At 35.0% G+C, this 11014-nt stretch overlaps 3 protein-coding genes across 8 annotated transcripts in view; 1 reads left to right on the top strand and 2 right to left on the bottom strand.

Moving 5' to 3' along the window:
- The window catches only part of LOC127839150 (ral guanine nucleotide dissociation stimulator-like 1), a 357707-nt gene extending 350969 nt beyond the window's left edge, over positions 1-6738 (top strand). Inside the window, exon 16 of the transcript XR_008030183.1 lies at positions 5949-6738. The gene's annotated coding sequence lies outside the window, so the exon portion shown is untranslated. The remainder of the gene's footprint in view (positions 1-5948) is intronic.
- LOC127839152 (uncharacterized) overlaps positions 1-11014 on the bottom strand; it is a 158239-nt gene that overhangs the window by 108300 nt on the left and 38925 nt on the right. The gene's annotated exons all lie outside the window — the stretch shown is intronic.
- Positions 1-11014, bottom strand: part of LOC127839489 (collagen alpha-1(XII) chain-like) — a 308993-nt gene that overhangs the window by 284317 nt on the left and 13662 nt on the right. The gene's annotated exons all lie outside the window — the stretch shown is intronic.

Below are 11014 nucleotides of genomic sequence, written 5' to 3'. Positions count from 1 at the left end.
TTGTTCCTTTCCTACGTGATTTCACAATCCCATGTGCATGAACATATACTTTTTCTCTTTTGATTATTGTTCTTTTTCTTTTTCTTTTTCAATAAGCTTAGGCATGTTGTTCGTTAAGTACGGCAATAATTTCATGATGGTTCCCGATCGAAAGTGGGTATGAGCACATAGTCGTAAGAGCACTTGAATACGTGAGTTCGCCCATGAACCATGGTAAGGTTAACTAAATCTCCGCGATATGACCTATTATGTGTTTAAAACAGCAAACAATATCCAACAAACGAATGACTTGTCAAACATAGTATGTGCACTGATGTGGCTCTGTAATTTATGTTTGAAAAGTTTATAAAATATGCAAATGAGAAAGCACGCAGAAGAGCGAGTACCACAGATATGATATGGCTATTATGCTGTTTATATACCAATAGTCGCTACCGCCACGTTTACAAATGGCAGGTTCGAAATAATTCGTTTTCTTTACACTCATGATCGCGTTGAAATTTAATTATACACGTTTTAAATTCGCAATTTATTAACTGAATCACGACAAATGTCAAATAAATACAGAAAATGCATAGTTGTTTTATTGATCTATAAACATATAATGGATTGAATATAACTGATTTAAAATTAACGTTTTCAAACTATTATTAATCTTTTCCTAGAATATGCTGTCCTATTGATAGCTGAGCTTCATATACCTTTATCAATGATAATCAGCGAGGTATGCCGATTAGAAAAATCGAGCTATCTCAATCGGACTGGCTCGGTCTTTTACAAAGGTTGCCATTGTGAAGATTTTTTTCATGATATGATAACTTAGACGATGCTTCGCAACATCGTTAAAAAGTAAAGATAATGTCTACAAACGGACGCAAAAAGACTTGATTCCCATGCATGCATGAGGTTTGTTGTTGTTCTTGTTGTTGTTGTGACCTTGGAACTAATTATGTAAACAACGTCTTAGACTGGTCCGCGCATAAGCAGAAATGTTTTCGATCGAGCTTTTGAACTGATGGGTTGTCATATTACCGGCAAAAAAATGATATAAATTAATTTCTTTGTAGATATGGGATGATTAAGTACCAAATGCCAGTCTCCACCTTCCAATAGACCATAACTCATTCTGAAGAGTTTCGTTTCGTTTTGAAAACAGGACTTCCGGTTTCAAAAAGGAGAAATTGCTCATGATGAGCAATTTCTCCTTTTATCACAATGATTTCTACCCACCCACCGAATTTATAAATAGTCCTTTACAATATTATTTCTCGTCTGCAATCTCTTTCAATTTGGGGCAGTCCAAAATGTGTCGTTTGGTAAAGGGTTAACATTTATGGATAGTTAACATGTTTGTCTACCTTTCACGCTCGACATGTATGCATTTATCTATAATAATTAAAACGTTATTCCATTTATCAAATACACTGGATTCCAAGTTTATTTTGATAAACTTTTAGTTTGAGAAAAAAAGTTTATTCATTCCATAATGAATAAATAGGCAAAAACGCATAACATGCAAAGTTCCAACGACTTCCTGTCGCCATGTTTTTTGGACGAATCACATTTTTTGAACAACTTTTTAATGGGAATTGATTCTTTGCTTACTAGCAAACCAGTGACAACAAACAATACAACAAACACCAAAATGTAGAAGGCGGTCCGCTTTTATCAAATAAACAAAGAAGAAACTTAAGTATGTAAATCACGTTTAGCCCAAACATGAAAAACAAAACAAATTATAAATCTCTAAACTTTTTGATACTGTTAATTTATTTTCTACACTGAAACGAACGTTCTACTTCTTGCTGAGCAACGACTGCTAAACAGCCGATGAATTGCTGAAATTCCCCGACAAAACTTCTTGAGTTTACGACATTTTTTCCAACGCAATATCAAACTTTTAACAAATATATTGAACCACAACGTGCGTTGTCTCCTGTAAGCGGACCTCGAATGACGCTATACCCGCCAAAACACACGAACACCCCGTGCATAGTAAGCACGCATGTTTATTGAACTGTGACGAAAAGAATAGCAATTACCTCGCCTAGGATTACCGGAAGATCAAATATGCGTATATTGACAAAACGTGATTCCCGCAAAGCGTGCTAATAAACGCGTGCCCGTGCCACTCGATATCCAAATACACACTAAATAACGTGCAAACTACCTTAAAACAACTCGACCAAATATGACTCCAGAAAATACGATATCAGAATAATTACACAGACAGGAAACTAGGGACATAAACATACTTATAATAATACAATGTGTATCCTGTCTGCCGGACCCGATCCATGGACTTGGCAGTGAAGGATGTATCCGGGCGGGCACGGACGACGGGCCGTTCAACGAGTGTTAACGGTCCTCTCTTTCGGGCCAGCTCGGACTGCACCTGGCCATAGTTAACCCTCACAGGAGTAACCGACGGGCCACATCGACGAGTGTCATGGGTGCCTCTTGGGCTGCGCCCTGTGAGGACGCCATGGACGGGAACGGGCAGTCATGCTAAACACAGTAGAACAACAACAATAATCTATAATACACATCACATTGTGATCATCAGGCTACAGTATAGCCCTCAAAAAATCGAAACCAGTTATATACATATTAGCTAAAATAAATTCAAATGAGAATTAAGTACCTCGGTACAACATCAACAACACACAATGCTAAAACGACGGAAGGGTACGTTTTCCCCAACACGCAGGTCACTCAGCCTTTTTCGACCACTATGGAAAAGCTCTAATCCTTCTTTTTAAAACCAAATATCGCTCTAGATAACAAAACCCAGGGTTCCGCGAGACCTTCTTTTTCCTTCTCTCAAGCTGTTAAACAGCTACCGACTACGAAGGCAGGGGAAAGCACACAGACAACATACTTCCACGCAGTATCGGAAGACATTAAGTGCTCACGTGGGCAAATCGCATTTACTCACAGTTCAACCCATATAGGTGTAAATAATGTTGTAAATAAATATGATAAGTAAATAATTTTTCCCCTATGCACACAATTAAAACATGTTGGGTGGAGCGTGTCGGCAGGGCTAGTAGGGCGCGCCTAGTGAAATACCATCTCGTCCGTGCACTCTTGCTCTGTTGAAATGACCCACCCATCATGACCAAAAAAAGAATGGTGACGGTTTTTGTTGTGTTTTTTTCCTTACTGTAGTGTAGATGAAGCTTTCCAGTAGTGTAGTGTAAACAGTGCCCGTTATATGACAGGAGTGTTGAATGCATAAGTTAACCTGCCATTTGTAAACAGAAAGCATACTGCTATTATGCTGTTTATATACCATAGTCGCTACAACGTTTACAAATGGCAGGTTGGAAAAAAATCGTTTTCTTGAAACTTGAAACTTGCTAATTTGATGAAACGCCTATTTATATAATTATATTCAATGGCGTTGTACAAAACATATATATGTACATAAAATCGATAAAAAATAAGAGATATTGATAATATTATGCAGCATTAATTAAAGGATTAATGATCTAAAAATGTGTGATATAAATAATATTGCTGTGAGGAACTTAAGCAATAAAACAATACCGGCTACACTATTAAAACAAAGTAAAAGAAAAATATTATGTTATAAATTGATATATTAACTAGAGCTAAGACAATAATTATAATGATAATATGAGCAAATATTTGGCAACATAAAGACAGTGTTTTTCATTAACTAAAAGGATACGTTAAAGGATATTTCTGCACTCTGGCTGTCGGATCCCGCAGCTACCGGTCACCTGTCATACTTAAGGACACTTCTTTTGGGTTTTAACCTTAGTTGAACTATCGTGACTACAAGTCACAAATAGGCTGACCAAGTGTGACTACAAGACACAACTTGAAGGTTAAAATTACAGTGTGACTATAAGACACAACTAGAAGGCCTAAGCATGACTAAAAGACAGCTGGTTTATGTAATTCAATCATTGAGCAACGAAGCCCTAATGATTCTTGATTACCAGTCACTTGTACAATAAATATCCTTTTCGAGCAAAGACGCCCGCACAATTCTTTAATTGCTTGGTCCTATGAGTCCTTGTGACAAATAAGCCTGCACAACTGAGTCTCGATTATTTTTTTAAATCACAGGTATTCAAATTAAAATAGGGTGTAAAAGTCTCTGAAGAGAAATGTTTTCAAATTCCTTTTGAAAATGTTTATTGATGCGGAAGTCCGGATGCTTGATGGAAGGTCATTCCACAGTTTCGGACCAACAACTCCGAAACTCCTGTCCATGAAAGTTTTTCTCTTTGTGCGTTTCACATCATAACATCCGTCATACGAGACGGTAGATCGTAGGTCACGTGCTGGTACTATTTCTAAAAAAAAAAAAAAAAAAAAAAAGTAGGTGTTTGATTATCATTTAAAATATTGTGTCACTGGTTACAAAGGCTATCAGAGACACAATTGTCCAATACATGATGGTAAGACTTTCCAAAATCAAAGCAGAGTTGTTTTTTTGTTAATAATCGGGTCCGGTATTTGGCCCTTTCCCGTTGGGAAAAAGTATATATTTTTCCCAAATGGGACCTAAAACTTCCCAGTGGAAGGTTTCAAAATATATAAAAAAAATTATGCCCCCTTTCGAAGAAAAGGGGGCATGTATTGATCGGACTGTCCGTCTGTCTGTCTGTCCGTCTGTAAGTCATTCCGTCACACTTTGCGTTTAGGTTTCAAAAAATGCGCATAACTTCTATGTCCCTTGAGATATAACCTTCATATTTGGTATGCATGTGTATATGGACAAGGCCTTTCCATACGCACACAAGTTTTTACCACTGTGACCTTGACTTTGAACTTAGGGTCCGCCTTTAGGTTTTGATATCTGCGTTTAGGTTTTGAAAAATGCTCATAACTTCTATGTCCCTTGAGATAAAGCCTTCATATTTGGTATGCATGTGTATATGGACAAGGCCTTTCCATATGCACAAATTTTTACCCCTGTGACCTTGACCTAGAACTTAGGGTCTGCGTTTAGGTTTCAAAATCTGCGTTTAGGTTTCGAAAAATGCTATAACTTCTATCAAAGCGTTTATAGGGGGCATATGTCATCCTATGGTGACAGCTCTCGTTTTTATAGATTTCAACATTTTGTTCATCTCCCATCCAGTCATATAAGTTTAACCTTAGTAAATATAATATTGAAAACACTTCTATGCTAAATTTGAAGCTTTTTTAGCAAAACAGCAACAACACTTATTTCCCAATTGTAGTCGGAACGCCGCGAATTTTCCAAATTCAAAGGGACCTGGCCCCATTCCAAAAAATGGTGAAAAAAAACACTGCATAGAAAGGGTTTTGATTGTATGAAAACATTGAAAATAAAGTATGTGATATGCAAAAGCTTAAATCTGTTTAAATATAAAGTATTGATGCGATAACTCAAATATACATACAAGTCACGCTCTGAGAAAAGAGGTCTTAATGCATGTGCATTAATTATCTTCCCAGATCAGCCTGTGCAGAATGCACAGGCTTATTATGAACGACACATTTTGCTTTAATTGTATATTTTGTTTAAAGGATGTCTCTTCTTAGCAAAAATCCAGCTATGGCAATAAGCATCATCCCTGATAAGCCTGTGCGGGCTGCAGAGGCTAATCTGAGACGACGCTTTACGCACATGCATTTAGACCCTTTATTCCAGGTAGAGGCTAAAACATTAGCTGTGTTTCTTACAGAACTGCTTATACCAGACAAAGTGAATGTGTTCTACGCCATGAACAACAATGGGGACTACACGTTTGTGTTGAGGACGCGTAAGGAACAGGAAACACTGACTCAAAACAAGAAAAAAGGGCGGCGAAAGCTGAAGTTGGGCCTTTAACAACTGCGTTGTTTACAGATGTGAAAACTATATGGCCATTAGAAGTTGTAGTATTGCCTTTGATTGATGTGTGGTGTTTAGTTGTGAAATCTACAATGCCAATCAGCAGGTCTTTCGAATATTGAATTTCAAGTATCGATGATGCTTCAGTGCAAAGCAGGGTCTAATGTGACGCGTTTTCAGCATAAACTTGATGCAGTTCTGGGCCAGTATTTACCAACCCATTTTTTACTTAAGAATAAAGCTTGTCTGAGACTCAATAAAAGTACATCTGAATGTGCATATATACAGGCTAAAAATGGTTTTGGTATTCATAACAGATAGTTCTCAACAAAGAATTAAATAATTATAGATGTTAACTACCATGCTAGGCTTGACTTTAAAGTAATTTTGGTACATATCAGTTTAAAGAATAGACTTAAGTCTACAAATCAGTTGGTGAATACAGGACCCTGCACTAACTGATTGGTATGCTGTACAAGGGTATTAGTAACCCTGCGTATTGGAGCCATAGAAGAATAACAGATTCTTTTTGTAAGTTGATACAGCTTTTCACTGCAATAACAATACACCTGGGTCCACTACTAAAGGGTTGAGTGGGAACTGTTGTATCTAGCCCATATCTCTATATCTCTTACAATAGTTTTGCGTGCAACATAGGAATCATGAAATTTCAGAAACATCAATGAAGAAAATATGTTTTTAAATAAGCTAGTCTTTTAAAATATTTGAGGCAAGTTATCCATTACCATACAATACAGGACAAAACATGATACACATTACAGTACTGTGTTGTTTGAAATTGTTTCTGTCAATTTTACAGAACACTCTGTGCTAAACTTGTTGTATGTGAAATAGCCTTTACAAATACAAGTTATGGTAGCTATAGTTTATTTCATGTTTTATGTTTTATCACTATTGTGTATATGACTTTTATTGGTGTGAACTCAAATGAGTATTAACAAATTTAAAACAATATGTGTTAACCACTGTGAAGTTTAATATACAAGTGCTGCATCTGTAACAGGGTATCGAGTTAAAATTGATGGAAGCTATTGCCCGTGTGTCAAAATACAAATTGTAGTATCTATAGTCTTTTTCACAATACAACAAAACTGTTGTGGTCTGAACATTTTTAAGGCAGAAACAACATTGTAATTCTCAACCATCAGAAATATGTGTTCATGTTTGTTCCTTCAGCCATCCCTGACTCAAGATTTTATATGTAAATACATGTATGTGCAAACATGTTGAACATTCAGTGCATATATTGTGATGTTCATAGCACAACCCCATAGTAAATATTAACCATGTTTCGGTTGCATTTTTAAAGGGATTTAATAGTGATGGAATAATTTTGCCCTTTACTTTGATAGTTAGCTTGTATTTGGTATATTATTTTTCAAAATAAAAGTTGTTAAAATTGTTATAAATTCTGCTGTAGGCGTAGTCATTATTTAATAGTCTAGTTTGTAGTTGTCACTTCATTGTATGCGTAGTTGTAAAAAGAGAGGGGAACATTGTGAGGTAAAGTCTACATTTTTTCACTGTACTGGAATTCTTTGTAAAAATAAATATATTCTCAACAATTATAATATGCATCACACAAGATATAAATATTTTTGCTTAACTACATTTGCATATGTGGTCATGACAATGTTAATATTTACCTTTCCAGTGTAACGTGTTATCGCATCAAAAGCAAATATCCTACAGTTAGCAGTAAAATCAGTTGGAAAGCTATGAGGTCTTAAAAGTAAGGTTTTCCTATTTTTGAGATGCGTTCTCGTAGCTGTAAATTGTATTGATACCTTAAGGATAGAAAAGTTTATATGATGACAAAGTTTCTATGATCAAAGCAAATATAGTATCTATGATCAAAAAGAAGTTTCAAGGATCAAAAAGTTTCTATGATCAAAATGTATGATACAAAAGTTCTAGTAGTAAGGCCTAAAAAATTGTTTGTTGACCTTTATCCATCCGACCCTTAATTTTGCTGCAAACTCTGAACTTTTTTTGTATTCCAAGGTTAGCTTTCCATCAAATGTTTACATTTACAAAATTAACTTTTATGTGATAAGAAAGATATGTTGCAACAGATTTGGGGGAGTTTCGTCAATAATAATTATTATTTGAGTGGGAAATAACTTTTGCATGGAATAAAAAGTTTAAGAAAATGGCTACCAACTACCTGATGTTTTTTATGCCCCCGGTAGGGTGGCATATAACAGTTGAACTGTCCGTCTGTCAGTCCGTCAGTCTGTGCGTCTGTCCGAAAACTTTAACATTGGCCATAACTTTTGCAATATTGAAGATAGCAACTTTATATTTGGCATGCATGTGTATCTCATGAAGCTACACATTTTATGTGATGAGAGGTCAAGGTCATCCTTCAAGGTCAAAAGTCATAAAATACAATCCAAGGGAAGTAATAAGCTTTAAAAGGGAGATAATATCATAACCTGCCAAATGGTATATTGAAATTTTATTTAAAAGCGGAACAATAGGGGGCATTGTGTTTCTTACAAACACATCTCTTGTTTACGTTTAAGTTGTCCTTAAGAACTTTTTGCTTAGCCTATAGGTGATTGTAAGCCCTCCATGAGGGAGAGTGTTTGTCAGCTTAATGTGTGTCAGCCCTCTATGGTGAAGAGTGTTTGTTTGCCTAATAGTGGTTCTCAACCTTCTATGGTGAAGAGTGTTTGTTAGACTAATAGTGGTTGTCAGCCTTCAATCTAGGATATGTTAAAAGTCTAGTCAGGTTTAGTGATGTTTTTAAGCCGTCTACATTATATATTTACATAGTGCAATACATGTTCCGTGAAATTCATTTATTTGATGGTGCTGTTTTGTTTTTGTGTTGTTATAGTACAAATTGTATATTATCTTGTTTTAGCCAGTTTTATTATTTACTTTACCTGGCTATGTGTTTTTATTGACTGTAGGTTGTTTATCTTTAATTATTTAGTTGTTGATTTTCTTAGCATTTTTATAATTGTTAGTGAGTTTAAGGATTTATATTAAAAAAAAAAAATCCACATATTCCTAAATTTTTATTCATTTTGATAAACATATGTGTGTGTCATAAGTTCATTCATTTTAATTGATTAATCATTTGATTTTAATAGACTAATCATTTGATTTAAATACTGAATCATGTGATTTTAAAAGATAAATTATTTGATCTAAAAAGATTGATAAATTTTTATTTTTATTTATTATTGAAAAGGGTCATCATACATATTTATTTAAATGAGTGATATCCTTATTTTTGTTTTAATTCATTTACCACTTTTTGCTGTAACTGAAATGTATTAGAATACTCATAAAAAGTTATGTTTAATTGTATATATAAGTATTATTTGATTATTGCAACTTAATTCCTGACGTAAAGTTTGGTCTTTTGAATATAGGTATTGTTCAGAGAACGACAGATGCAACAATACAGATATGAAATGTTTTTCTAAATTGAACATACTGCTGGTCAGTTAAATTTGTGTTCACTTGAGCATTTCAGTATGTAATGAATTGAAAAAAAGTGTTTGCATGTTATCACTATTTAAATGAAATTATTCTCGGTTTGATAAATACGGTATAGTATGGTGTATTACGTGTTATTTAGAAGAGAGATTATGGTAATGGTTTAGCGCGAATAATGCACGGGTTTTGTGTGCATGTTTTAGCGCGAAAGCGCACGAGGTTTTCGTTTTGGGGTATATATGATTTGCACATCTATTGAGTCGCCATTCGAGGGTGTATTCGACAGGCAAACGTTATGGAACAAGAAAACGAAAGGGTGATAACCCCGCCCGCCCGCCCTTAATGAGCAAATGTATGGTTAAATAATTGGTTACATTGCTTTTATGTTTACAATTTTGCAATTATAAAGTCTATATTTAGTATATTTTCAGTTCGGTTTTTAGTCCATGTGAGATGGGATCTTAACACAAACCGATTCCTTTACTGGGAAAGACGATGGGTGTATTTTCATTTAAGTCTGAAGCAGCTAAGTTTTCTTGATTATTTTGACTCATTTTTTACTTAATATTGTGTTTGAATGAGGTTTTTTAATTTATGGGTGTCATGTTTTTCGAGACTCTCACTTCCTGGAGATAGTACCTCCAGCATATTTATTGAAATATTGGTATGTTTAAAGTTCAGTGTTATTATTTTTTGTTTTCTTTCGTAATGAACGTTTAATTTTAAAGACATTCTTATTGTACGATTACTTAATATTTTCATTTTGGTGTGACTAGTTAGATGTTGAAGTCGATTTAATATAGCTGTTCTTCATATGCATTTATATATTTCTCGGAATACTTATGATTTATCAACATTCTTTTTAGGTGCTTTATGGATTTTATGGTTTGAGTGATTTGTTTGTTTTTATGTTGATGTCCGGGGTGTGTGCGGGATGCTTTTGATGTTTGTTTGTTATGTTAATTTGCGCAATGAAATTGATAATGTTGTAATTACATTTTTTACTAAATAATACTTAATGTTTACAGTATAATAATAGCTGCTTATTTGTAGATTTCTCTAAAATTAGAGGTTTCGGGAGGTGATGAAGGCACCTAGACACCGGTCTCGAGCCATGGGTCCTCATACGTCCCCCTGCCATTAAAAGAAAAAAAATAAGAAAACAAAAATGGCAGTAGGGTTGCGTATCCCGCTCGCGGTTTTACCTGAATCGTTTATTACCACTGATTATTGTATGGGGTGTACGTGAAGTCATGTACACTTCTCTTGATTGGTGGTGATGGATGAATCTTGCAGATATAAGCAGCTTCTTTGAACAAATTAATGTTTCACAATTGTTAATTTATAATATTTAAGCAAGTTAGCGTGATTGATGGGCATTGGGGGCGTCCTGCGTGCACTTTGGGCATCGGCCGGGATCAGTTTATTCAAACAGTAACTCTGTTATTTGAGATATATACATGACGTCTAATTTTTATGAATAAATTTGCATTTTTTCACATGACACACATGTGTATGTGAAGAATTCATAATTACATGCCCTACAGCATTTAAATAGTATCGTTTCAGTTCTTTATACACCTGAACAAAGATGTTACACCGTTTCCAGTCGTCTCGAGGCTCATCAATTGAGCGGTGCCGTTGAGGTCTATATCCATTGCACATACAACACATACGGGCGTCAGAAGAATTTTT

The sequence above is a fragment of the Dreissena polymorpha genome, chromosome 7 (genome assembly GCF_020536995.1).
Source record: "Dreissena polymorpha isolate Duluth1 chromosome 7, UMN_Dpol_1.0, whole genome shotgun sequence".
Classification (NCBI taxonomy): Eukaryota; Metazoa; Mollusca; class Bivalvia; order Myida; family Dreissenidae; genus Dreissena; species Dreissena polymorpha.
This window is presented reverse-complemented; position numbering and strand designations above follow the sequence as displayed.